At 32.9% G+C, this 27,389-nt stretch overlaps 1 long non-coding RNA gene across 1 annotated transcript in view; it reads left to right on the top strand.

The window, feature by feature from the left end:
- LOC143065233 (uncharacterized) overlaps positions 1–25,878 on the top strand; it is a 62,518-nt gene extending 36,640 nt beyond the window's left edge. Inside the window, exon 2 of the long non-coding RNA XR_012975428.1 lies at positions 24,047–25,878. This is a non-coding gene — a long non-coding RNA (uncharacterized LOC143065233). The remainder of the gene's footprint in view (positions 1–24,046) is intronic.
- The last annotated feature ends 1,511 nt before the right edge of the window (positions 25,879–27,389 follow it).

Raw genomic sequence — 27,389 nt, forward strand, 5'->3', positions numbered from 1 at the left:
ATTTTTTAAATGTTCTTTTGCCCGGGGTGATGTTCTTTAGTCACTATGTTTTACTTGATTTTGGTACATTAAAATTGTTACTAATGAAGAAAAGTTGATTTTTATACTCAATCCATCAACACCATCACAAGTAAATAAATTGGAGCCTATATCAAAATTTCATTAGAACTGAGGACAGGGGACACTGGACTATTTACTGTAAATGAATGATTGTGTGTGTGTATATATATATATTTATATATATATGTGTGTGAATTATAATTATATTGTTTACTTATTTTGTGTCACAAACTTAATGTTTAAAGTTTATATGGCAATAGATATTTGAATTGAATTGTTACTTTGAAATCTGAAATTAATATACAGATGGTCGAAACCCGGTGGGGTGGGTTGAAGTCCCCGGAGGTGTGACACTGACCCCTCCTGTAACAGTTAAAAAGGATTGGCACACGTTAAGAATGATCAAAAACAGAACTACTCGAAAACTACAAATGGGATTGTGCTGTAAATAGAAATTGACCTGTATTCCTGATCGTGCTAAACATTGAACAAGATTGAAAAAAAACATCATTTGTTCCAATCTCAACTTGTCATCTATTTTGATGTATACATTGTATTCGACCTTTAAACCCCACACAGTAGTGAAATTTTCATTTGCAATCGGCAACAAATGTTCACATTGTATATCTATAGCACCTTTAAGGGTTAAAAGATCGAATACAATGTATACACAATTACACATAGAATTTTATTTAAACAAAACACGCGTGCAGAGGGCCATAGTCCCCCCTTTTTATATATGTATTTACATTAAGAAAACATCAATTAATTTGAGAAAAGTGGTTATTTATTTATACCAGAGAAAAGTATAAAAGTACTTAAAAAAGCGAGATTTTGATTGGATAAAACAATTAATTAAGCGTAAGCTGAATTCGTTTTAGCATAAACTAAATTCATTTTAGCATAAGCTTAATTCCTTTTAGCATTAGCTAAATACATTTAAGCATTAGCTAAAATCATTTTAGCATGAGCTAAAATCATTTTAGCATGAGCTAAAATCATTTTAGCATAACGGCTAAATTCATTAAGTATATGCTAAAATAAACTTTTATTTTAATGTTTATGACCCTAATTCCGCGCCAACATTTATGTAAAAGCTAAACAATTCAGCATATGCTAAATTGATTTTAGCTTATGCAAAAAAGAATTCAGCTTATGCTAAAATGAATTTAGCTTATGCTAAATTATAATATAACATATGCTAAATTATAATATAGCATATGCTAAAATGATTTAAGCATATGCTAAATTCGATGTTTATGACCCTAATTCCGCGTCATACATATATATAAGTTCTATCCAAATTCACTCTAGGACTTCCCTTTCCAAATCATGTCGTATTATTGTAGTTAACAGGTTAGAAATATAAATAAAAAATCCATCCCCAAATTTTCAAATTCAGTCCTTTCTGTTTGTATCATAACCCTTCTTTTTCTTTAATTTGGACAGAATTTGACAAACTTGTTTCACTCAAACACAAAACATCTGTGTTAGATTCTGAAAGCAAATACTCAAAATTACCAGTATTGGTAATACATGTATAGGATTTTATTTCCGTGACATATATTTAGTGATTTATGTGGAAATATAAAAGGGTTTATGAAAGAAGATAATTTGGACTTGGATAATAGAATATATACTCCAGTACACATATAAAACAAGACAATACTGATTATATTGCCAGAAAAGAAGTTTCATTTTCTGGTAGTAGAAAAGTTAATGTGAATGTCCCTTACCTCCAGTACGTTTGACTGAACACATTTTGTTGTTGAGTTGTTGTGTTGAATGGTATGAATCTTCTCCCTCTTGACCTAACCGAATGAAAATTTGATCGAATATCTTATGTATAATATGAAAAATTAGCAACTTGTTCACGCAAGAGATATTGTTATGGCTGACGTCATTTGGTCTGCAAATTACGAAAGGTTATGGTAGTCTTCATACAGAAAGTCTAAAGTATTGTCTAGAATTTCCAACTACTGTTCCAGCAGTGATAAAAGTCGGTTGTTGACATCAGAAATTGTACGCTTACCTTAATGATGTGTTGGCCTCGGAAGAATTGAGGGAATTACAAACTTAGTTATCATTAAGCTCTGTCTAAATGTACAGATTATATTCCTATGGTCACCAATAACAGCGTGAACAGAGTCTCCATCTAATATAATCATGTGTTTCTTTGTTACATTTAAGGTGGTTCTGTACTTATACATCCCGTCACTGTGCTATTGTGCTATAGTAATTTTTTGTATTCTTGTCTTTCATTTTTGCTAATGTGATTTGTCTATATATAAAAAAGTAAGATGTGGGATGGTTGCCAATGAGACAACTCTCCACAAGAGACCAAAATGTAACAAAAATTAACAACTTATATGACTTTTTGTTTTTCTTCGTTTCATATTTGTTTGTTTTTATAATGATTGAGATTATAACACAATGTTGACTGATGTACTCCTATTTTTGATATGTTTACCTATTATGTGTTTGTTTTGTTCATACATCGTTGTCAATATAATTGAATTTTATGCGACTGTCAGACAAGTAAGAAGTTTAGCTAGCTAGGTTTAATCCACCATTTTCTGAATAAGATAAAAGCCTGTACCAAGTCAGGAATATGACAGTTGTTATTCATTCGTTTGATGTGTTTGAGCTTTTGATTTTGCCATTTGATTACGGACTTTCTGTTTTGAATTTTCCTCGGAGTTTATTTTTGTTATTTTGCTTTATACGTTGTAATTGCCCTCATGAACAACAATGAAAACTACAAAATCAAGTTTTCCTTCTGAGATGTACTGAATAAGGCGGTCTTCAATGTCTCTGAATCGTCTTCCACGAATAGTCTTTACATTAGTGTTAATTTGGTCAGGTGACATTTTTCTGTGAGACATTCTTTTAAATGATGAATTTCCAACAAGAAATACGTTTTTCTTCTCACTTGTACATAGAAGACATCGATAGCTGGATTAGTTTACGGTCCAGGAATTCTGAGTTTAGTTGTAAACTTTGTGTATCTATGTAGGTATTCTTTTGCGTATTATGGTGTTTCGCTAGACCCGTCCTATTGTGAGGAAGTTACCTTATTTGGTCTGCTTGGTATTCCATATTTAACAGCATTAATCTATGTTCCAGGTGTAATTTTCCTCCTGTTTCGAGTTGGTGTTTGGCCTCTGTTATAACGTTGACATTAGATGATTTAACAGATTCTATCTTATTAGATACGACATTTATTCATTTATTTACACAGGCTATTTTAGGGAGATACCATTTGATTTTTATGGGGGGGCTAGGATGAAAAATTTTGTCCTGCATTTTTTTTAGCTGTAATCTCTGTCCTGCCTTTTTATTTTTCACTCTGTTCGGTCCTGCCTTTTTTTTTTAGTTTATCCTGACTTTTTTTTACCTAAATTGTCGTCCTGACTTTTTTTTTTTGCAAGTGTCTATGATCCTGCCTTTTTTTTTACTCAAAACTCCTGTCCTGCCTATTGTTTTCAAATTTCATCCTAGCCCCCCCATAAAAATGAAATGGTAGCTCCCTTATTCATTGACAAATGGCTTGTTGTTTATCTCGTTTTCAAATTTAATGAGCAGTGTCTGTGTAAACACTTCTTCAACGTAGATTAAAGCTGAATTGATTAGAGCTTAAACAGTGTTTGTCAATGATGCAAATGTGTCTTAAGGCCGTGTTCACATTGACCTAAACTCGGTGTTGTGTAAGTGTAACTCACACGTAAACTAAACAAAATTACGTTCCCATTGATAAAACTCAATGTTTACATGTAGTGTAGATCATGTTTTGTCTACATGCAGTCGATACTCGATGTAGGCCTTGTGTAGATTAAGTGTACACAAAACTAGGCATTTAAAACATTAGTTACACCGTGCATATTTAAAGAAGAAACGATTTTTTAATAAAATTGATATTTATAACAGTTATTAATAAAAGTTCTTTACAAAAATATTTGTCTAAACTTGATAGATATATTTTTTTTTAAAACAAACTTAATGTAGCTTTATTAAGCCCTTATCAAGACTCAAAGCAGCATCATGCCGGACACATAATTCATTTCAAAATTAAGGTTTTTTGCCGAATCGACTTGACTTACACAGAAATATTTGCCACTGGTCTTCACTTAAATAAGAGAGCCGTGGTGTAGTGGTTAGTGCATCGGACTACTAACATAAAGGTTCCTGGTTCGATTCCCGTCTGGGATGAAAGTTTCAGGAACTGAATTTTCGGCTCTCCCTTGACACCATTTGCGAGTATGGTCTCGAGGAAACGATGATAGTCCGTCGGAAGGGGACGATAAATGGCCGACCCGTGTTAAGAGAGAGCCATATCTCTTGCACGTTAAAGACACCCTTGTAGATTTCGAAAAAGAGCAGGATAATGCCGCTACAAGGCAGCACTCGCACCCGCAAAGTGGAAAGGGATTAATATAAGTTGCAAAACTTGTTTCCCAATTCCACTATAAATAAATATGTTTAAACTAAACTCAAATAACGATTCACTTATAAAAAGTGTGAGGTAAATGTAAATTTGTTTGTCTAGTATCTCGGATCCGTAAAATAACACTTAAAACTAAACAAAAAAAAGCGTTATCCCCTTCCTTTGCCAAATACTCCTTGGAGAAGAAATACCATTTGAAACAAACAGAAAAAATAGAAATGTAGTGATCCCTAACATATCAATCCTTCTTCTTCGTCTGTAAACACACTGCTGCAGCCTACGTTTTCTCAAGCTTAATCGAGACATCTTTAGTATCATTAAACTACTGCAAATCATCAAAATATCTTTCATAAAAAAGCAACCACTTAACTTTAAAAAGGGGGGTATTTTGTTTATTTATCTGAGTCAGAAAGTCAGAAATTTTCCCGCGCAATCTAATATTCAGTTGGGTTTTTTTTTCGATGATGGTGATCAATTTTTTTTTTCAACATTTAACACTATTTTGTATGGAGAAACTCTTTATTCAGATTTTTTTTTAATCATCTGTAGGACCAGATTTTTTTTATCCAATTGGGGTTCGAAATACCGCCCCCCCCTCATCCCCCGATTTGAAGTCAAATGATCGTTCCCTTACTGCTAGAAAATATGTCCGAAAACTTTGCATTCGGTTCTACGTAATGAACATTTAAATGACATAGAGTTTATAAGTGTGAACAAATCTTATGTACAGGTAATTAAATAAAGTGTATAGATGTGAACAAATTCAATGTGAAACCAATGGCCAGTACATTAAACAAGTTGTAAACAAGTTTACTGTACATGGAGTTTGGTTTGTACACAGCCTTATATTCCTTTAAACTGAATGTTTGACGAGTCAATATGACAGTTACGGGTATACTTTAAGTTTAACACGAATATTGACAGAAAAGATTCTCCTGCGTGCCGACATTTTATATAAAAAAAAACCGAACCAACGACCTCCCAATTTTTATGTACTAACGTCGTCTGGGGATGATAGCGTGAACTGGCCGAAAATAATAATTGTAAATTTTACTAGTACAATTATACTTGAGCTTGGTATTTACCTGTTGGCATCATACCTTAGAAAACATATCGTAAAGTTTAAGACGGCGCAGTGCTTTTACAGCAATCAAGGATTTGTTTGGTGAGATCTCACTATACAAATCCTTGTGCCAATATATATTTTACTATAATTTTATCAATGTTAAAATATTGTCATAGACTGGAACATTAGAAAGAAGGATTATTATTTGATGCATTTATATGTTGTAAACAGTTACATAGCTCTAATGTAAATACATGGTATTCTAGTATAGATTATATTCAGAGAGAGATTGCATTACCAAATTTTGACCAATTAATTGGTTCTTTATGTCAGTATGTTAAAAATAAACTATGTAAAAGTTATTTCACATTTTGGAATAAACTGAAGTATCAAACAATTAACTCCGAAAAAGGGAAGCTTGGTACTTTTTTTTCTATAAAAATTGTTTTAAAAAAGAAAAATATTTAGAATTGCAGGACTTCAAAAAAAGACAGTCAATTTGTAAATTAAGAATAAGTGCTCACTCTTTATAAATTGAGACAGACAGATATTCAAAAAAGCATATAGAAAGATCTGAGCATCTTTGTTCTAATTGCTCACTTGGTAAAGTTGAAGATGAGCTTCATTTTCTATTAGAATGCCCTCTTTATGATATTCAAAGGGACGATTTTTTTCAAGACATTTCTAACAATTGTTATAATTTTAAAAATTTAAATAAATCTACTAAATTTTTATGGCTCTTGACCCAAGAAAATTTTACTCTTATGGAAAAACTGGGCTGTTATATTTGTGACTGTTTTGAATTAAGGAGATCAGGTATGAACACTGACACTAAGTGAAGTAAATAATTTGAGAATAAATACATAAACATGTATAATTAAGGTCTTTCCTCTCCGCGAGGAAAGACCTTATTGTTTTTCTCCTGTTTTTTTTTTTTTCATCCAGCATTTGTTTAACATGGCCTCCCCTTGTTTCTATTGGAGTTATCAAGACCAAATATGGACCATCGGTAGACCTCATCATGAAGTATTACCAGATGAGGCTGTGTAGGATTTCATCATCCCCTTTAGAAGTTATCTCCCTTTTATTGGTTTTTTTCGACATGGCCCCCCCTCGTTGTTTTTGAAGATATCATGACCTTATTTGGACAATAGTTAGATCTCATCATGATGTGTTACCATATGAGGCTGCTAAGGATTGCATCATTCCCTATGAGAGTTATGTCCCCTTGAAGCAATTTCTTTCTTTTACATTTTTCTCAAAAAGTATTCAAGATAGAATCGATTTGAAAACGACAACATGTACAGGACCAGATGGCAATGTTAATTAACATATACAATCATTTTGTTGTTAACCCTTATAAGGAGTTATTTCCCTTGAAAAAATATAAACAATTTTTGAAAAATTGTATCTCGAAAACCGAAAGTCGTAAAGACTTGGGACCTACACCAATAATCTTAAGTTCATGTGACCTTTAATTTGCACCCAAGGTCAAAGGTCACTGAGTGCAAAAAAAAATTACGCTGCAATTTCAAGCTTTCATATTAAGATAACGATAAGAGTTTGCTGCATACTTACAGCGTATAAAATGTTCCTCTTGACGAGCTCTACATTTCATACACTGTCCTCAAAAGAGTCCGACTGTCTGTTCAAAAGTTACGACGGGATGATTCTTAAAAGTATAGTATTGTGTGTATATCTTTTTAAAGGTAACAGATATCAACCTACTATAAACTGCAAAGATGATCAGTAGTTCAAGACCTTCAATTTGAGGTCAATGTCAGGTCATGATGAAATTTCACCTTGACCTTCACATTTTACTATGACCTTGACCTTGTAATATTTGAAAGGTCAAGTGGTCCTAAGTTGAATGGTGATAGTCCCATGTCTCTACGACTTCCGGTTCTCAAGTTTTGTATTGCATCATATATTTGATGATTAATTGTGACCTTGGTGAACTTTGAAATTGTCCCAATTCTTTTTCTATAATGTTTTCCTTCAACTGTAGATCATTTATCATTTAACAGATTTGAGATATCTATTGTCGTTTTAGAGATAATGCAGTTTGAAGTTTTTCGAGCGGAGGCATGTATTTCTGAATCATCAAGAGATTACCACTTAAAATGTTTTAGAAATTGAAGAGGTTGACATAGTTATATGTTTGACCAAATACCAAAAACATTCCATGGAAAAAAACACCAAAAAATCAATTTGAAATTTTCAAGTTTTGCATTGACTTTGTAAGTTTCATAACTTCTATTTAAGGTCTTTCCTCTCCGCGAGGAAAGACCTTATTGTTTTTCTCCTGTTTTTTTTTTTTTTTTTTTTTTTTTTTTTTTTTTTTCATCCAGCATTTGTTTGACATGGTCTCCCCTCGTTTCTATTGGAGTTATCAAGACCAAATATGGACCATCGGTAGACCTCATCATGAAGTACTACCAGATGAGGCTGTGTAGGATTTCATCATCCCCTTTAGAAGTTATCTCCCTTTTATTGGTTTTTTTCGACATGGCCCCCCCTCGTTGTTTTTAAAGATATCATGACCTTATTTGGACAAAAGTTAGATCTCATTATGATGTGTTACCATATGAGGCTGCTAAGGATTTCATCATTCTCTGTGAGAGTTACGTCCCCTTGAAGCAATTTCATTCTTTTACATTTTTCTCAAAAAGTATTCAAGATAGAATCGATTTGAAAACGGCAACATGTACAAGACCAGATGGCAATGATAATAAACATATACAATTATTTTGTTGTTAACCCTTATAAGGAGTTATTTCCCTTGAAAAAATATACACAATTTTTGAAAAATTGTATCTCGAGAACCGGAAGTCGTAAAGACTTGGGACCTACACCAATAATCTTCAATTCATGTGACCTTTAATTTGCACCCAAGGTCAAAGGTCACCGAGTGCAAAAAAAAAATTACGCTGCAATTTCAAGCTTTCATATTAAGAAAACGATAAGAGTTTGCTGCATACTTACAGCGTATAAAATGTTCCTCTCGACGAGCTCTACATTTTATACTCTGAGCTCAAAAGAGTCCGACTGTCTGTTCAAAAGTTACGACGGGATGATTCTTAAAAGTATAGTATTGTGTGTATATCTTTTTAAAGGTAACAGATATCAACCTACTATAAACTGCAAAGATGATCAGTAGTTCAAGACCTTCAATTTGAGGTCAATGTCAGGTCATGATGAAATTTCACCTTGACCTTCACATTATACTATGACTTTGACCTTGTGATATTTGAAAGGTCAAGTGGTCCTGAGTTGAATGGTGATAGTCCCATGTCTCTACGACTTCCGGTTCTCAAGTTTTGTATTGCATCATATATTTGATGATTAATTGTGACCTTGGTGAACTTCGAAATTGTCCAAATCTTTTTTCTATAATGTTGTCCTTTAACTGTAGATCATTTATCATTTAACAGATTTGAGATATCTATTGTCGTTTTAGAGATAATGCAGTTTGAAGTTTTGCGAGCGGAGGCATGTATTTCTGAATCATCAAGAGCTTACCACTTAAAATGTTTTAGAAATTGAAGAGGTTAACATAGTTATATGTTTGACTAAATACCAAAAACATTCCATTGAAAAAAACACCAAAAAAAATCAATTTGAAATTTTCAAGTTTTGCATTGACTTTGTAAGTTTCATAACTTCTATTTATATAGTTGATATTGCATCATTATTTGCACTTTGTCAAATGGGGTCATCTGATATATCAAATTGAAGGTCTTAACAAACTCTACTTAAAAATGAAAATTTTAAACCCCCTTTTCATCCCAGGGGGACGGGTGGGGTCATTTAGTGCAAACATTCAAATTTCTCAGATGGTAAGGTTGTCGCATATCAAATGAAAGAACATAAAGCGTACATTTCAAATTTCAAATTGACGTCTCTCAAAACTAGGTTGGATGGGGTCGTTGAGTGCAAAAAATAAATGTTCTTTTAAGGTAGGGTTGTTGTATATCAAATGAAAGGTCATGATGTGTACATTTGAAATATCAAATTCCCGACCTCCAAAAATTACTTGGATAGGGTTAATAAGTGCAAAAATCAAACTTTCTAGAACATGGTGTTGTCGCATATCAAATGAAAGCTCATCTACTCTGTTCCATATATCATAATTCCGATCTCAAAAATGTAGGCGGATGAGGTCATTAAGTGTAAAAAGCGAAAAGTTTCAGAAGGTATGCTTGTCGTATATCAAACGAAAACTCGTACAAAGTACATTACAAAAACATCACTTTTACAGGAAAGACCTTTCAATTGTTTTACAAACAATTGAGATACTAGTGTTTTTTTTAAGGTCTTTCCCCTACGTGAGGAAAGACCTTATTGTTTTTCTAATGTTTTTTTTTCTTTTTCTTTTTCTTTTTAAGGTCTTTCCTCTCCGTGAGGAAAGACCTTATTGTTTTTCTAATGTTTTTTTTTTCTTTTTAAGGTCTTTCCCCTACGTGAGGAAAGACCTTATTGTTTTTCTAATTTTTTTTTTCTTTTTCTTTTTCTTTTTAAGGTCTTTCCTCTCCGCGAGGAAAGACCTTATTGTTTTTCTCCTGTTTTTTTTTTTTTTTTTTTTTTTTTTTTTTTTTCATCCAGCATTTGTTTGACATGGCCTCCCCTCGTTTCTATTTGAGTTATCAAGACCAAATATGGACCATCGGTAGACCTCATCATGAAGTATTACCAGATGAGGCTGTGTAGGATTTCATCATCCCCTTTAGAAGTTATCTCCCTTTTATTGGTTTTTTTCGACATGGCCCCCCCCCTCGTTGTTTTTGAAGATATCATGACCTTATTTGGACAATAGTTAGATCTCATCATGATGTGTTACCATATGAGGCTGCTAAGGATTTCATCATTTCCTATGAGAGTTATGTCCCCTTGAAGCAATTTCTTTCTTTTACATTTTTCTCAAAAAGTATTCAAGATAAAATCCATTTGAAAACGGCAACAAGTACAAGACCAGATGGCAATGTTAATTAACATATACAATCATTTTGTTGTTAACCCTTATAAGCAGTTATTTCCCTTGAAAAAATATACACAATTTTTGAAAATTTGTATCTCGAGAACCGGAAGTCGTAAAGACTTGGGACCTACACCAATAATCTTCAGTTCATGTGACCTTTAATTTGCATCCAAGGTCAAAGGTCACTGAGTGCAAAAAAAAAATTACGCTGCATTTTCAAGCTTTCATATTAAGAAAACGATAAGAGTTTGCTGCATACTTACAGCGTATAAACTGTTCCTCTCGACGAGCTCTACATTTTATACACTGAGCTCAAAAGAGTCCGACTATCTGTTCAAAAGTTACTACGGGATGATTCTTAAAAGTATAGTATTATGTGTATATCTTTTTAAAGGTAACAGATATCAACCTACTATAAACTGCAAAGATGATCAGTAGTTCAAGACCTTCAATTTGAGGTCAATGTCAGGTCATGATGAAATTTCACCTTGACCTTCACATTATACTATGACCTTGACCTTGTGATATTTGAAAGGTCAAGTGGTGTTGGGTTGAATGGTGATAGTCCCATGTCTCTACGACTTCCGGTTCTCAAGTTTGGTATTGCATCATATATTTGATGATTAATTATGACCTTGGTGAACTTTGAAATTGTCCCAATTATTTTTCTATAATGTTGTCCTTCAACTGTAGATCATTTATCATTTAACAGTTTTGAGATATCTATTGTCGTTTTAGAGATAATGCAGTTTGAAGTTTTGCGAGCGGAGGCATGTATTTCTGAATCAACAAGAGCTTACCACTTAAAATGTTTTAGAAATTGAAGAGGTTAACATAGTTATATGTTTGACCAAATACCAAAAAGATTCCAAGGAAAAAAACACCAAAAAATCAATTTGAAATTTTCAAGTTTTGCATTGACTTTGTAAGTTGCATAAGTTCTATTTATATAGTTGATATTGCATCATTATTTGCACTTTGTCAAATAGGGTCATCTGATATATCAAATTGAAGGTCTTAATAAACTCTACTTAAAAATGAAAATTTTAAACACCCTTTTCATCCCAGGGGGACGGGTGGGGTCATTTAGTGCAAACATTCAAATTTCTCAGATGGTAAGGTTGTCGCATATCAAATGAAAGAACATAAAGCGTACATTTCAAATTTCAAATTGACGTCTCCCAAAAAATCGGTTGGATGGGGTTATTGAGTGCAAAAAATAAATTTTCTTTTAAGATAGGGTTGTTGTATATCAAATGAAAGGTCATGATGTGTACATTTGAAATATCAAATTCCTGACCTCCAAAAATTAGTTGGATAGGGTTATTAAGTGCAAAAATCAAACTTTCTAGAACAAGGCGTTGTCGCATATCAAATGAAAGCTCATCTACTTTATTAAGGTCTTTCCTCTCCGCGAGGAAAGACCTTATTGTTTTTCTCCTGTTTTTTTTTTTTTTTTTTCATCCAGCATTTGTTTGACATGGCCTCCCCTCGTTTCTATTGGAGTTATCAAGACCAAATATGGACCATCGGTAGACCTCATCATGAAGTATTACCAGATGAGGCTGTGTTGGATTTCATCATCCCCTTTAGAAGTTATCTCCCTTTTATTGGTTTTTTTCGACATGGCCCCCCCTCGTTTTTTTTGAAGATATCATGACCTTATTTGGACAAAAGTTAGATCTCATCATTATGTGTTACCATATGAGGCTGCTAAGGATTTCATCATTCCCTATGAGAATGACGTCACCTTGAAGCAATTTCTTTCTTTTACATTTTTCTCAAAAAGTATTCAAGATAGAATCGATTTGAAAACGGCAACATGTACAAGACCAGATGGCAATGATAATAAACATATACAATCATTTTGTTGTTAACCCTTATAAGGAGTTATTTCCCTTGAAAAAATATACACAATTTTTGAAAAATTGTATCTCGAGAACCGCAAGTCGTAAAGACTTGGGACCTACACCAATAATCTTAAGTTCATGTGACCAACAATTTGCACCCAAGGTCAAAGGTCACCAAGTGCAAAAAAAAATTACGCTGCAATTTCAAGCTTGCATATTAAGAAAACGATAAGAGTTTGCTGCATACTTACAGCGTATAAAATGTTCCTCTCGACGAGCTCTACAATTTATACACTGAGCTCAACAGATTCCGACTGTCTGTTCAAAAGTTACTACGGGATGATTCTTAAAAGTATAGTATTGTGTGTATATCTTTTTAAAGGTAACAGATATCAACCTACTATAAACTGCAAAGATGATCAGTAGTTCAAGACCTTCAATTTGAGGTCAATGTCAGGTCATGATGAAATTTCACCTTGACCTTCACATTATACTATGACCTTGACCTTGTGACATTGGAAAGGTCAAGTGGTTCTGAGTTGAATGGTGATAGTCCCATGTCTCTACGACTTCCGGTTCTCAAGTTTTGTATTGCATCATATATTTGATGATTAATTGTGACCTTGGTGAACTTTGAAATTATCCACCCTCTTTTTCTATAATGTTGTCCTTCAACTGTAGATTATTTATCATTTAACAGATTTGAGATATCTATTGTCGTTTTAGAGATAATGCAGTTTGAAGTTTTGCGAGCGGAGGCATGTATTTCTGAATCATCAAGAGCTTACCACTTGAAATGTTTTAGAAATTGAAGAGGTTGACATAGTTATATGTTTGACCAAACACCAAAATCATTCCATGGAAAAAAACACCAAAAAATCAATTTGAAATTTTCAAGTTTTGCATTGACTTTGTAAGTTTCATAACTTCTATTTATATAGTTGATATTGCATCATTATTTGCACTTTGTCAAATGGGGTCATCTGATATATCAAATTGAAGGTCTTAATAAACTCTACTTACAAATGAAAATTTTAAATCCCATTTTCATCCCAGGGGGACGGGTGGGGTCATTTAGTGCAAACATTCAAATTTCTCAGATGGTAAGGTTGTCGCATATCAAATGAAAGAACATAAAGCGTACATTTCAAATTTCAAATTGACGTCTCCCACAAATGGGTTGGATGGGGTCATTGAGTGCAAAACATAAATGTTCTTTTAAGGTAGGGTTGTTGTATATCAAATGAAAGGTCATGATGTGTACATTTGAAATATCAAATTCCCGACCTCCAAAAATTAGTTGGATGGGGTTATTAAGTGCAAAAATCAGACTACCTAGAAAATGGCGTTGTCGCATATCAAATGAAAGCTCATCTACCCTGTGTTACATATATCATAATTCCGATCTCAAAAATGTAGGCGGATGAGGTCATTAAGTGTAAAAAGCGAAAAGTTTCAGAAGGTATTGCTTGTCGTATATCAAACGAAAGGTCATACAAAGTACATTACGAAAACATCACTTTTACAGGAAAGACCTTTCAATTGTTTTACAAACAATTGAGATACTAGTTTTTCTTTTTTTTCTTCCAACATTTTTTTGACATGCCCGCCTCTTGTTTCTGTTGAAGTTATTAAGACCAAATATGGACCATCGCTAGACCTCACCAAGATGTATTACCAAATGACCCTGTTAAGGATTTCATCATCCCCTTTAAGAGTTATCTCCCTTTTATTGATTTTTTTCAACATGGCCCTCCCTCGTTGGTTTTAAAGATAATGTGACCTTTATTGGACATAATGTAGATATCATCATGATGTATTACCATGTGAGGCTGAATAGGATTTCATCGTTCCCTATGAGAGTTATATCCCCTTGAAACAATTTCTTTTCTTTGCATTTTTCTCAAAAAGTATAAGAGATAGAATTGATTTGAAAACGGCATTATGTACAGGAACAGATGGCAATGTTAATAACATGTACAATCATTTTGTTATTAACCCTTATAAGGAGTTATTCCCCTTGAAAAATTGTACATAATTTTTGAAAAATTGTATATCGAGAACCAAATGTCGTAGAGACTTGGGACCTTCACCAATAATCTTTAATTCATGTGACCTTTAATATGCGGTCAAGGTCAAAGGTCACTGAGTGCAAAAAAAAAACTACGCTGCAAATTCAAGCTTACATATTAGGAAAACGATAAGACTTTGCTGCATACATACAGCGTATAAAATGTTCCTCTCGACGAGCTCTACATTTTATATGATAAGTAAAAAAATGTCCGACTGTCTGTTCAAAAGTTACAACAGGATGATTCTTAAAAGTATAGTATTGTATGTATATCTTTTTAAAGGTAACAGATATCAACCTACTATAAACAGCAAAGATGATCAGTAATTCAAGACCTTCAATTTGAGGTCAATGTCAGGTCATGATGAAATTTCACCTTGACCTTCACTTTCTACTATGACCTTGACCTTGTGATATTTGAAAGGTCAAGTGGTCTTGAGTTGAATGGCGGTAGTCCCATGTCTCCACGACTTCCGGTTCCCATGTTTGGTATTGCATCATATATTTGATGATTAATTGTGACCTTGGTGAACTTTGAAATTGTCCCAATTCTTTTTCTATAATGTTGTCCTTTAACTGTAGATCATTTACCATTTAACAAATTTGAGATATCTATTGTCGTTTTAGAGATAATGCAGTTTCAAGTTTTGCGAGCGGAGGCATGTATTTCTGAATCAACAAGAGCTTACCACTTAAAATGTTTTAGAAATTGAAGAGGTTAACATAGTTATATGTTTGACTAAATACCAAAAAAATTCCATTGAAAAAAACACCAAAAAATCATTTTGAAATTTTCAAGTTTTGCATTGACTTTGTCAGTTTCATAACTTCTATTTATATAGTTGATATTGCATCATTATTTGCACTTTGTCAAATGGGGTCATCTGATATATCAAATTGAAGGTCTAAATAAACTCTACCTAAAAATGAAAATTTTAAACCCCCTTTTCATCCCAGTGGGCAGGGTGGGGTCATTTAGTGCAAACATTCAAATTTCTCAGATGGTAAGGTTGTCGCATATCAAATGAAAGAACATAAAGCGTACATTTCAAATTTCAAATTGACGTCTCCCAAAAATGGGTTGGATGGGGTCATTGAGTGCAAAAAATAAATTTTCTTTAAAGATAGGGTTGTTGTATATCAAATGAAAGGTCATGATGTGTACATTTAAAATATCAAATTCCCGACCTCCAAAAATTAGTTGGATAGGGTTATTAAGTGCAAAAATCAAACTTTCTAGAAAATGGCGTTGTCGCATATCAAATGAAAGCTCATCTACTCTATGTTACATATATCATACTTCCGATCTCAAACCTGTAGGCGGATGAGGTCATTAAGTGTTAAAAGCGAAAAGTTTGAAAAGGTATGCTTGTCGTATATCAAACGAAAGGTCGTACAAAGTAAATAACGAAAACATCACTTTTACAGGAAAGACCTTTCAATTGTTTTACAAACTTTTTAAGGTCTTTCCCCTACATGGGAAAGACCTTATTGTTTTTCTAATTTAAGGTCTTTCCTCTCCGCGAGGAAAGACCTTATTGTTTTTCTCCTGTTTTTTTTTTTTTTTTTTTCATCCAGCATTTGTTTAACATGGCCTCCCCTTGTTTCTATTGGAGTTATCAAGACCAAATATGGACCATCGGTAGACCTCATCATGAAGTATTACCAGATGAGGCTGTGTAGGATTTCATCATCCCCTTTAGAAGTTATCTCCCTTTTATTGTTTTTTTTCGACATGGCCCCCCCTCGTTGTTTTTGAAGATATCATGACCTTATTTGGAAAATAGTTAGATCTCATCATGATGTGTTACCATATGTGGCTGCTAAGGATTTCATCATTCCCTATGAGAGTTATGTCCCCTTGAAGCAATTTCTTTCTTTTACATTTTTCTCAAAAAGTATTCAAGATAGAATCGATTTGAAAACGGCAACATGTACAGGACCAGATGGCAATGTTAATTAACATATACAATCATTTTGTTGTTAACCCTTATAAGGAGTTATTTCCCTTAAAAAAATATACACAATTTTTGAAAAATTGTATCTCGGGAACCGGAAGTCGTAAAGACTTGGGACCTACACCAATAATCTTAAGTTCATGTGACCTTTAATTTGCACCCAAGGTCAAAGGTCACCGAGTGCAAAAAAAAAATAAGCTGCAATTTCAAGCTTTCATATTAAGAAAACGACAAGAGTTTGCTGCATACTTACAGCGTATAAAATGTTCCTCTCGACGAGCTCTACATTTTATACACTGACCTCAAAAGAGTCCGACTGTCTGTTCAAAAGTTACGACGGGATGATTCTTAAAAGTATAGTATTGTGTGTATATCTTTTTAAAGGTAACATATATCAACCTACTATAAACTGCAAAAATGATCAGTAGTTAAAGACCTTCAATTTGAGGTCAATGTCAGGTCATGATGAAATTTCACCTTGACCTTCACATTTTACTATGACCTTGACCTTGTGATATGTGAAAGGTCAAGTGGTCCTGAGTTGAATGTTGATAGTCCCATGTCTCTACGACTTCCGGTTCTCAAGTTTTGTATTGCATCATATATTTGATGATTAATTGTGACCTTGGTGAACTTTGAAATTGTCCCAATTCTTTTTCTATAATGTTGTCCTTCAACAGTAGATCATTTATCATTTAACAGTTTTGAGATATCTATTGTCGTTTTAGAGATAATGCAGTTTGAAGTTTTTCGAGCGGAGGCATGTATTTCTGAATTATCAAGAGCTTACCACTTAAAATGTTTTAGAAATTGAAGAGGTTGACATAGTTATATGTTTGACCAAATACCAAAAACATTCCATAGAAAAAAACACCAAAAAATCAATTTGAAATTTTCAAGTTTTGCATTCACTTTGTAAGTTTCATAACTTCTATTTATATAATTGATATTGCATCATTATTTGCACTTTGTCAAATGGGGTCATCTGATATATCAAATTGAAGGTCTTAATAAACTCTACTTAAAAATGAAAATTTTAAACCCCCTTTTCATCCCAGGGGGACAGGATGGGTCATTTTTATATAATTGATATTGCATCATTATTTGCACTTTGTCAAATGGGGTCATCTGATATATCAAATTGAAGGTCTTAATAAACTCTACTTAAAATGAAAATTTTAAACCCCCTTTTCATCCCAGGGGGACGGGTGGGGTCATTTAGTGCAAACATTCAAATTTCTCAGATGGTAAGGTTGTCGCATATCAAATGAAAGAACATAAAGCGTACATTTCAAATTTCAAATTGACGTCTCCCAAAAATGGGTTGGATGGGGTCATTGAGTGCAAAAAATAAATGTTCTTTTAAGGTAGGGTTGTTGTATATCAAATGAAAGGTCATGATCTGTACATTTGAAATATCAAATTCCCGACCTCCGAAAATTTGTTGGATAGGGTTATTAAGTGCAAAAATCAAACTTTCAAGAACATGGTGTTGTCGTATATCAAACGAAAGCTCATCTACTCTGTTCCATATATCATAATTCCGATCTCAAAAATGTAGACGGATGAGGTCATTAAGTGTAAAAAGCGAAAAGTTTCAGAAGGTGTGCTTGTCGTATATCAAACGAAAGGTCGTACAAAGTACAATACGAAAACATCACTTTTACAGGAAAGACCTTTTAATTGTTTTACAAACAATTGAGATACTAGTGTAATTTTATGATTCTTTTATTCACAGTATATATGTGGTTTTTAGCTTGATTCTGACCAATGCTTATATTCCAAATATATATGTATATGCCTATATTATTGCTGTTGTTACCAATTATGTAAATCAATTGTATCTGATTTTATGCCCTTTATGGGCCCTGTAATTTGGGAAATAAAAATATTCTATTCTATTCTATACTATTCTCACATTACCGACTTTTGATCGATTCTATAATCTGGGGTCAAAAGTCGGTAATATGAAAATAGTCTATTGACATTTCCTTTGCACCAATAATACTGGTAAATAGTATAGATAATATATCGTCATTAACCAGTTTAGTTCAATATGTTTGAAAATGACCCTTTAGTAATAAAAGAAAAAAAATGGTCCATTACAGAATAACAGGGCATTAACAGGGCCTTTGTGAATAAACAGGGCTACTTTGAATAAACAGGGCCAGTATGATAGAAAAAAAACCAGGGCCTTTATGAAAAGCCAGGGCTATTACGGCTTTTCAGCTGTTATCATTTCAAATACATTTCTGGGGAAAAGAAACATCAAGAAATTTAAAGTTCCAAAGAATTATGACTTATCTTAGTTGACCCAGTTATCAAGTTTATAATTGCATAACACATTCCATGATGTCTATTAATTAATATAAGTTTGAGTTTTAAAATCCAGAATGCAATAAATTACTTTGAATATATGTAGGACTCGGAACCACGATGGTACTCCTAAATGCGATGGTCACGCTGAAGTGCGATGGTCCACGCTGAAGTGCGATGGTTAGCACGCTGAAGTGCGCTGGTGGCATTGTGACGTTAGCATTGTTGATAGCTACGCTGAAGTGCGATGGTGGCATTGTGACGTTAGTATTGTTGATAGCTACGCTGAAGTGCGATGGTGGTTAAGCTGACGTGCGATGGTCTGTCTGTGACACTGATTATACAAAAAAAAAAATAGACATGAGATGTTTAAATAAAACAGCATCATTAAAGGAACAACCATTTAACTTCTAGTATGAGGGGGGAGGGTGAATGGTATTTGTCTGAGTAAGAAATTTTATTTTAGTATTTCGACGCTTTTATTTAAAATAAATATATTAAGAAATAACAAAATAAGGTACTAGGAAAATATATTTTTGTAAGTCGTTCCCTTAGTTTTGACAACCGCAATTTGCTAGACTCGTATTTGGTAAATCTTCTAACTTCTGTTTAGGTCAAATCAAACATTTTATGTTTTTTAATCTAAATCCAAACATGCCAATTTTCCGATTAGCACACATTAGTATGGACTCAGAAAAGATGGTGTTCAACTTATGCTGAGTTCACACGTAGTTCGAATTCGATTCGCAATAGCTAATTCGAATTAGTTTAATTCGCATTTGAAACGTTTAACGTCCATACATCGATTCTAATTCAAATTGCAATCGCGTCGAAATCGCTTTTCTGTCCAAACGACGTTCACTTTTAATTCGTATTAACAAAAGCGTATTTCTAATGCGAACTGGATAATTAGAATTAGCGAATTCGAACCAATTCGAATTAAAATAGAAGAGTGTGTGAACGCGATTAGCGAATTCGATTCGAATTCAATTCGAATCAAATATACGTGTGAACGCGGCATTGGTTGAGGGTTGTAAATTGGGAAGTACACGTAGGGACCAGTCATGTTAATTTCGAACTTACATGATTTAGACAAATATCACAGTAGCCAATTAGCCACAACTAAATAAGACTAGAGCGACGGTGTTACTACAAATCAGGAATTATCTCAACTTGGTATAACAAAACATTGCTAATACTAGCATTTTTTTTTATTAAGTTGTCCACATGAAATCATGTGACGTTTACTCTTTAAAAAGATTAATCACAATCAATATAAAGATAAATATACTTTATTTATAGTGCGGTATAATTCCATACACTGGTTCGCCCATTTGCTGATCAAGTTTACGCTCCCCATATATTTCCTCCACATGTAATGCAAAAAACGTTATGAGACTTTAAATGTTCGTTACTTTCTTATTCCCTCTATTTCCCCAGTTAACATAAAACCTTCATATACAACATTATCTTCATGGATTCCAATCTATATTGTATTTGAAAACGTTACAATGTTCTGAAACCGTCATGTTTAACCATCGCACCTCAGCTTACGGACCATCGTACTCCGGCTTGGACCATCGCACTTCAGCGTCCCCATCGCACCTCCGAGTCCTACATATATAAAAACTATATTTACATATAAATGTTATTCCATAACATCACTTTCAAAGTTTCTTTCTAATATTGCATTTTGTATAATTATACATGTATAATTTCTCCACAAAAAGTATATAATTTGCTTGTCATTAAAGGTGTTAAGAAATGGAGGTTTTCAAATTAACCCTGCTATTTGTCCTCGGTCAATAATAATGGCCTGGAGGTTGCCTCGTGCCATTACAGGCATCTCGACCATTATAACAGACCTTGGAAATATAACAGGGCCATTATGAAAACATGCAATAATTAATGCTAAAATATGGAATATAAACTCATCATAGATGCCTGGGCCGGTTTCACGAAGCTATCCTAAGACCTGTCTTATGATCCTCTTATGACTATCCTAGGACATATCTGAGATCTCGTCTTGAAGCTGTCTTAGGATGATCTTAGCAAAGATATCCTAAACCTGTCGGAAGTTTTTAAAATTTTCAAATATAAACATTGATTTACGGAAAAAATCATGTAAATGTAGAATATCTTTACCATAAACTACTGTTTTTACAGTTAACGTATTAATTGATATAATTATATAAAAATTAACTTTTATAAATAAGTAACCGATATATATATACATGAAATGTTTAATACAAAAGTGAGAAAAAAAGAATAAAATTATGACATTTTTTTCTTGGTACAAGTGAATTGAATTCATTTTCCACTGTATCGGTTATAAAAGGTTAAAGGATAAAATCGTGCATTCTTGATATCAATACATTGAATTTTCATTGTTGACAAATCATGATAATCCTTCAATCTATAAAGATTAAGTTGTAAGCAGGAAAAGGAGAATAGATAATTATATAATATCAAGATAAATTGCAAAATTTATAAAAAAAATGAGTGTAGTTTATTTTATAAATACTAGAACACACCCGTGATATCGCGGGTCCGTGACTGAATTAAAGTATATAACTATGCGCAAGCCTTATTTTAGTATTAGTATTGTGATCTGATAAAGTCATGCTGATTATAAGATACACAGTTTTCTCTGCTTTCAAATCTTTCTGTTTGAACCCGTCGAACTGGAACTTATCAATTATTGATAATATTAGTTATATGGAAAACAAAAGGTCCTGGAATGGAGTATTTTTTAATTAACAGCATTGTCCTATATTAGTTATAAATAAAGTTGAATTCTTTGATTCGCTGTTTTACGTCATGCCCCCTAACAAATTGAAAACTGTACCTATACGCCTTATTTTCAGTCCAGATTTGTAGTATTCGTATTGTACTAATTAAAATACTACAATAGGTAACAAATTGATAATTTAGTAGTGTCAACCCTGTGATTATGACCCGTGTATATAGCATATAAATCCTGAATACACCGTTTGGTGGTGCGCCTGACAGATGCGGAACGTACAGATAAGGTAATAGGTAACATGTGAATATACTATTGGTATCGGTATCGGACTCGACCCGGAATTTCTTAATTATTGGCAATATTAATTACGTGGAAAACAAAGGGGCCTGGAGTGGTGTAATTTTTAATCTACACCTTTGTACTATATTATTTATATATAAAGTTAAATTCTTTGATTTGTCGTTTTTACGTGATGACGGCTGACAAATTGGACCTCGTTATTTTAGTATTATAGATATTTATGATTATCCTAAGACCATCATAAGACACCTCTCGTGTAGTCCTCACTTTATGACCAACTTTAAGAGATGTCCTAATTTAGGACCACTTTGTGAAACCCACTTAGGACTAAGATATGTCATAAGACCATCATAAGACATGTCTTAGTCCTAAGACAGCTTCGTGAAACTGGGCCCAGGATTAAAATGTTGTATGTAAGATGGGCGTTTCATCTAAAAAATGCTAGTCTTAGAAAAGTTAAAAGGCCAAAGAAAGTGGAGCCAACATTCCGAAAGGTTTTGCCAAATACAGCTATGGTAATCTTTTCCTGCGATAGAAAAAAAGACTTTTTGTAATGATTATGGTTATGTTGCAGCATAGGTTTGATATCACCATATAACTTGGCATATCAATCATAAATCACATGCATCCTTAAACCAAAATGAAAACATTTAACATCAATCGGTTTAGAACTTTTTGTTGTCCACATCTAATGCGATTCTGGGGCCTGGTTTTCGAAAGTATCTTATGACTAAGACATGTCTTATGATGGTCTTATGACATGTCATAGTCGTAAGATATGTTTTCGAAAGTGTCCTAAGTTACGAATTGTCATAACTTTTGTGGTAAACTTAAGACCCCTCGCGACATGACTTATGATGGTCTTATGATTGTAAACTAAAATTTTAATTACTTTTCATGTTTAATTTCATGTTAATTGCAATACAAATATTTGTTGTGTATCTCAGTTAGCTTAATAGTAAGGATTTTATTTTTCTCAACTACGTGAACAAAAATTTGAATCTCCTGCGACATATAATTTTGAATTCTTTTCTAATAGTCATGGTTTTGTATAATACATATACATATTACTTAGTTCCTAGTATAGTTAATAGAACCAGAGACATATATATGTCTCTGATAGAACTATATCAACGTATGTGCACGGGCATTTCGATAAGCGGGTACTCGGTGTACCGAATCTAAAAAGTATTCACATTTAAAAAAAGTATGATTATACACGAAAACGAAGTTCAAGTTTATTATTTATCACAAACTAATTTTTAACAAATTTTCAAGTCAAATATCAATTCCTTTTTATATAAAATTTCATGTCCATTATATGAAAGAAATAAAATATTCGTAAATATTAATATGTTCATACTTTTCATTTTAATTTTTATATTTATCACTTTTTAATCATTACTTAAAATATTAGAAAATAATGTTCACTTATGACAGTCATAAGAGCACCAAAGCTACGACTCTCTTAAGACAGCTTTGATTTACATCCTATGACATATCATACGATAGTCATAAGATGATCATAAAATATGTCCTAAGATATATCTTATGACATATCTTATGATACTTTCGAAAACCAGGCCCCAGGTTTTGCAACTTTTTGTCTGTACGATGTGTCTCCGTTTTGCAATACATTAGATCATTAACTACTTTATCATGTATTATAGTAGTCTCAAATTAGATATACTAAATGAGAGGATACATCAATGATCGAGGTAAAAATACTTGAAAATTCCAAATTTGATAGTAACTTTGTAGCGCTAATATTAGAACCCCGAACAAGGAAACAGTGTTTGACATGATGGACATACAATCCTTTATTTAAAATGGTTTTCTAAGATTTATAATAGCAAATTGCAATGAACAATATTTTCGTCCCATGTTTTGGCTGTTGGGATATCGTTACCTTCAGTGACTATCACTTTTCACCACTAATGGTAGATAACCTTTAAATATGATACCAAATTAGTAATGCAAATTTGTTCTATAGGAAATTCAATGAAGAAAGAAACAAGTAGCATACATTAAGTTAACTTTTGTCTTCCTTTTTGGATACTAAATGTGAATATTATCTGTGTTGGTGTTGAAATATGCTAATAAGTTGATCATATTTCTTTGACAACAGTCCTGCATTGATACATTTTAAACATAAAAACTAGGATACAGTGTCTTTAAAAAACATGTGTACATAAATGTATGGTCATTGCCTTCTTCCTTTAAAAGTATACACTTGTATCTTACTTATATTTTTCAGATATAAAGTATGGCACAAATGCAAAAATGTAGTTTATGTGATCACGCGCGTGGACGTCAAGCGTCTTCATGGTGTCCTGAATGTGGTGACTTCCTGTGTAAATGTTGTAACGATCATCACAGCAGATCATCGTCCACAAAACACCACGAAATTGTCTCAAAAGAAGACTATTTAGAATTAACTGACACAATTTTATCCATTTCCAATGTTTGTGTTCACCATAACAAAAAATATGAATGGTATTGTAAATATCATGAAGATTTGTGCTGTACAATTTGCTTTAAAGAAAAACACATAAGTTGCGCTGATGAATTATTGCCAATTCATGATAGCATAAAAAATTCGAAAACGTCGGTATCTATGGATAAACTCGAGAGCAATTTAAGAGACGTGCAGCAAGGAATAAGTGCATTTAAGAAAACGATATCGAAAAGAAAGACCGAAATACATGAACAAAAACAGCAGTGCTTGTCCAAAATAAACGACATGCGTAAAACAATTAACGCCCATTTGGATAAACTTCAGGAAGAATTAGTACAAGACCTCGCTACGAAAGAAGAATCAATACAAACAGATTTAGAACAAAAAATAGATGGTGTAAATACAAAATTGAAATTGTTTACCCAAATGCAGACAGACATTACAAAATTAAAACAACATGCCAGTAATCTTCAAGTCTTTATTGGGGTCAAAGACATGACAGAAAAAACAGAAGAAGAAATAAGAAATTTGCAAAGCTATCAAGATTGCCAAATTTTTCATATTAATGTTGATATTCTAGATCAATTAACTACGTTTGTCAATACAGTGCCTTATTTTGGTAAAGTAAGTACAGAATTAGTATCATTCACGTTACCGTTATCACCTAGATATATTGATATGCAAGCACATGATAAAGTGTCGCCATTTTTAACGAAAAAGAGTGAAATAAATCTACCAAACGAGAAAAATGTATTTGTGCATGGATGTGAAATAATGAAGGACGGAAAATATCTGTTCACTGACATCGCAAACAGGAGGATTATCATCTGCTGCAATGAAGATAGCGACAGTTTCGATTATATTGATTTAAAAAGCAAACCATTTGACGTGGTCAACACAAGCAATGATATTATTGCTGTTACACTTCCTGACAAAAAGAGCATAGTATTTTTTGATGTAGTTGAGAAAAACAAACTAAGCTCATTAAATTTAGGTCATTGTTGCTATGGTATTGCATCAAACTCGGAGTGTTTGGCTGTTCGACTTATTCATTCGATTAATACATCAGACCATGAAATTGTATTCTATAATCACGACGGTAAGTTAGACAGTCGTGTCAATATTCCTGGAAATTCAGTAAAAACAATTTCATATATAGGTAGTGAAATAAAGTGTTCGAACTTTCAAAAACACACTATGTTTTGTTACAACAAACAGGGTGATCAATTGTGGGATTTCTGTGATAAAAATATTATCCAATGTCCATCTGGAATCACTGAAGACGGATGTGGACTAACTTATGTTGTTGGTCAAGAAACAAATAATGTCATAGTTATTTCTGCTAAAGGAGAACTTTGTAAACAAATCCTTTCAGAAGAAGATGGCTTAGATAAACCGTATGCAATACGTATCAATGTCTTACGAAATGAACTGTTAGTATGTAATTTTTCAGGCAAAGCTTTTGTTTATTCACTTGGTTAATATTTACATATAACGGCCGTATAAAACACACGAAGACACTTGAATTGTGTTAGATGGAAATGAGGTTAGAGCCTATTTGACCTACTCAATTTTGTATACTTGTACATAATTTTCATTATCACCTAGAGATAATAAAAGTGAAAACATAACCATTCTCATTTGATTTATAAATTTTTCTATCAGTTATGTTTAGGCTCCGTGTTGAAGTCCTTACTTTGACCTATAATGGTTTACTTTTACAAATTGTGACTTAGATGGAGAGTTATCTCATTGGCACCTTTACCACATCTTCTTATATCTGTTTACACCATTTTTCATCGATTTAATCAACAAATTAAGTAAAAGTTGCATTCAGTCGCGGTGTATGCATTCTGAAATAGCAGGTAATTCATAGTATGTTAATATATACATGCCTCTTAATTTTGCCAATACTTCCTATCACTTTTGGAAAATTTGTGTTTTCAACAGATTTACAATTATTACTTTTTATCATTTTGAAAAAGTTTAAAATATTCATAGTTTCAATAGAGTTCATAAGTATGGAAGCCCATAGGGGATTTTTTAAAAAATTTATATCGTTATATCGATACATTTATTTTGTTAAATCGATATAATTAAATCGTTATCTCGATATAATGATATAAGCTAGGGTTTTGTGAGTTAGAGATATATTTAAATACTATTAAATTCTACATACATATGTCAATAAAATCAAACAAAGAATGCATGAGACTTAGGTATTGCTTTTCTAACGGCGTCAGCGGCAGCGTTCACAATTTTCACGTTTATGATTTAGCTCAAGTTGCACATGAACCACTGATGCTAGATCATGATAGTTTGTATGTAGTTGCATTAGTATACGGTAGTATAATTATATTGTATCAATGCTGATTTTACGCCTATGGCTCCGCAGTCATTGTCAACTGACTTTGGCGTTTTTAAGGTAAATTCAATGCTTAATTTTGTGATATTTAAAGATTTATATATCCATATCGGCCCGGTGATCATCCCGATACCCCATATCGGCTGAGACGTAGTCGGGGAGGCGCAAACATTTTGGATATATATAATTCATCAAATATGCAGATTTGGCAAAGAAAAAGGCCATTACGCCCCCTCTCAATCCGCCCCTGAACACAAAATATTTATATGAGCAAAGTATGAAAGAAATGTACTGTGCCTTGAAAAAATGTAGACATAACAATCTATCTATTGAGTGTCAGTAGTGGGGAAACTACCGGTTCTGGCGACTTTTGTCTAATGTTAACCCTATGGGGAAAAGGTAGCCTCCTGAGAGGTAGTCTCCCGATGTGAGGCTAATTTCTATGACGTCAATTTAAGTATTTTGAAATTAATTAATTAAATTAATTAAATTAATTACTTTAGATAAGGTCATTATTAAGTGTTACTAATTAATTGGCGTTATTGAATAAGTATATATATATGTTTTCTTTATATTTGATGAAAATTCCCAGTCTATAAATAGATACACAGGAAAACCCCACCTTAGTGTGTATTAACAGATCATTAATTATTGTATTATACATGTTATATGTCTCTGGTATTATTTATTCACCTACGGCTATTTATCTCTGATAACATGATTATTAAATCAATATTGAAAGCGTGTTTAAACTTGTCCAGTAGTGTACGTAGTGAC

This window comes from Mytilus galloprovincialis, chromosome 2, assembly GCF_965363235.1.
Source record: "Mytilus galloprovincialis chromosome 2, xbMytGall1.hap1.1, whole genome shotgun sequence".
NCBI lineage: Eukaryota > Metazoa > Mollusca > Bivalvia > Mytilida > Mytilidae > Mytilus > Mytilus galloprovincialis.